The following is a 3416-nucleotide window of genomic DNA, read 5'->3' as shown; positions in this document are numbered from 1 at the left end:
ATAGAAATGATCCAACTGGACAACAGAGAGAAAATAAACTAAAAACAAAAAATGAACAGAGTTTCAGGGACCTGTTGGACTACAGTGAAAGCTCTAACACTCCTGTCATTGGGGTCCCAGAAAGAGAGAAGAAAGAGGAAAGGGTTGAAAAGTACTTGAAGAAATAATGGCCGAAAATTTCGTAAAATTTGGCAAAAGACATAAACTTACAGATTCAAGAAGCTGAGTGAACTCCAAATGGGAAAGCTCAAAGAAACCCACACCAAGACACACCAGAGTCCAACTTCTGAAAGTTAGACAAAGAAAAAGTCTTGAAAACAGTGAGAGAGAAACGACATCTTTCCTATAGGGGAAAACAACTCACATGGGAGTGAATTTCTCATCAGGAACCATGGAGGCCAGAAGGGAGTGGCATATTTTCCATGAGCTTAAATAACCGTCAGCCCAGGATTCCATATTCAGCAAAAATATCCTTCAGGAATGAGGGACTATCAAGACATTCTCGGATGAAGAACTAAGAATTTGTTACCAACAGGCCTACCCTTTAAAAAAAATGACTAAAGGAAGTTTTCTAAACAGAAAGGACACTTACAAAAGAAGGATTCTTGGAACATCAGGAAGGAAGGGAGAACATGATAAACAAATATATGAGTAAATTAAATAGGATTTCCTTCTCCTCTTAAGTTTTCTAAATTGATGGTTGAAGCAAAATTATAACACTGCCTGAAATGGGTCTAAATGTATATAGAGAAAATATTTAAGACAATTGTACTAAAAATGGAAAGGGTAAAAAGACATAGGGGAGGGGAGGTTTCTAGACTTTATTCCAATTGGCAAAATGACAACACTAAATAGACTGTGACAAGATATATGTAATACATAATGTAATGACTAAAGTAACTACTAAAATAAACTCTATAAAGAGATATACTAAAAAACACTACAAGTAAAAGAAAAATAAAATTCTAAAAGATGTTCAAGTAACCTACAAGAAGACAGACAAAAGGAAGCAGTGAAATGGAAAAAAAATCCTAAAATGAACGCTGGCCAGTGTTGCTCAGTGGCTAGAACATTGGCCTGTGTACTGAAGGATCTTGCGTTGGATTCCCCGTCAAGGGCACATACCTGGGTTGCAGGTTTGATCACTGGCCCCAGTAGGGATGCGTGGGGGAGGCAACAAATCAATGTTTCTCACATTATTGTTTCTTTCTCTCTCTCCCTCCAAATCCTCTCTCTAAAAGTCAATACATTTTTTTAAAAAAAGAAAAGAAACTCACTTCAGATATAACACTATAGGCAGATTGAAAGTAAAAATATGGAAAAAGATATATCATGGAAATATTAAAAGAAAGCAGAAGTGGCTATATTAATATCATGTAAAGTAGACTTCAAAGCACATTTCCAGAAACAGAGATGATGAAAGGGTTAATCTACCAAGATGAAATAACAATTCTAGACGTGTGTGCACCAAAGGACAGAGCTACAAAATATGTGAATTAAAAACTGACATGTAACTGAAAGAAGAAATAGACAAATTGACAATTATATTGGAGACTTCAACCGCCCTCTCTCAACAATTGATAGACAGAAAATCAGCAAGCATACAGAAGAATTTAATAAGACCGTTAACCAACACGATCTAATTGACAATTGACATTTATGGAACTCTTCCCTGACATCAGCAGATTACACATTCTTTTCAAGTGCCCACAAAACATATAGCAAGTTAGACCACATCCTGGGTCATAAAACAACCTCGACAGTTTTGGAAGAATTGAAATCAAATAGAATGTGTTCTCCAACCACAGTAGAATCAAACTAAAAATTAATAACAGAAAGACAACAGAAAAATCTCCAAACAGTTGGAAACTAAATAACACATGTCTAAATAATCCATGTGTCAAAGAGGACGTCTCAGAGGAAATTTTAAAATACACTGAACCACATGAAAATGAAAAGACAACATAAAAAAACTTATGGGATGAAGCAGTTCTGAGAGACACATTTATAGAAAAGAAGAAATGGTCTAAATGATCTAAAGACACCAATTAAAAGGCAGAGATTCGCCTGACCAGCGTGGCTCAGTGGTTGAGCATCGACCTATGACCCAGGAGGTCACGGTTCGGGCACGTGCCCGGGGTTGTAGAGTTGATTCCCAGTGGGGGCATACAGGGGGCAGCCAATCAATGATTCTCTCTTGTCATTGATGTTTCTATCTCCCTCTTCCTCTCCCTGCCTGAAATCAATTAAAAAAATATTTTTTTAAAAAGAGCCACCTTAGATAGGGTCCTCTGGTCTCTATCAACCTGCCATCAGTCCCACAGGCTTGATTGCCACCTACGTGAATCTCATTCAGTAAAGGCAACCCGCTGTTCCTTCAAGGTCATAGCATCCATCCAAATGTAGCAATATATTGATTGATTGATTTCAGAGAGAAAGGGAGAGGGAGAGAGAGATAGAAACATCAATGATGAGAGAGAATCATTGATTGGCTGCTTCCTGCACGCCCCACACTGGGAGTTGAGCCTGCAATCCAGGTATGTGCCCTGACTGGGAATCGAACCATGACCTCCTGGTTCATAGGTCGATGCTCAACCACTGAGCCATGCCTGCTGGGCTGCCCACCTCTATTTTACAGACCTGCAGCTCGAGGCCTCTCTGGCTAATGTTGAACATGAAAGACAAGCAGGCCCTGGATATGCCCCTCCACTTCAGACTATGGTTGGGGCACTGACCACCCAACCAGAAGCTGTGATTGCTCTCTCTTACCTTTAACTCCACAATCAAGAACTGGCTAAGCTTTCCGAGCGTTTGGTACTCACAGTGATGTATGAGTACCAAAAACCTGCGTGATCTCAGCAAGACCTAGGAATGGCAGGGTCAACCTTCTGATGGATCAGAAAATAATTTGCACAGCGGTAAAAGGAGGATGTGGTCTCTGTCCTTCCACCCTACCCACCCCTACACCTTTTCACTTTGTTCTTAATCATCGGATATTACTTTGGGATGAGCTGGATACAAGTCCTCCCACTAGAGGAACAAAATGTGCAACATCGTCCTCATCCTCTTACTCACAATGATATGATGTGCTTATTATGACTGGGAAGGGATGTCTTAATCAAGGTTGTCTTAGTGGTCCAAGACTCCCACTGCAAACGAAAGGGAAAACGTTGTTAGCACATGGGTGTGGCTCAGAGGACAAAGAGAGGAAGTGCACTTGGACCTTAAGAGGAACTAGAACCAGGAAGTTCTTTCTCATTCTCACTCTTGCTCTATCGCTCCCTCCCTCTTGTATATTTTATCACTCTCTCTCTCTCTCTTTGCACATCTTCTGGCCCTTCTCCACAAATTGCATTCTCTCCATTTTCATAGACTTGGCTGCCCTGATACACCACAGTTATACAACCCAAACTCAA

This window comes from Myotis brandtii, unplaced genomic scaffold (genome assembly GCF_000412655.1).
Source record: "Myotis brandtii unplaced genomic scaffold, ASM41265v1 scaffold157, whole genome shotgun sequence".
Lineage (NCBI taxonomy): Eukaryota > Metazoa > Chordata > Mammalia > Chiroptera > Vespertilionidae > Myotis > Myotis brandtii.
Note: the sequence above shows the minus strand (reverse complement) of the source record.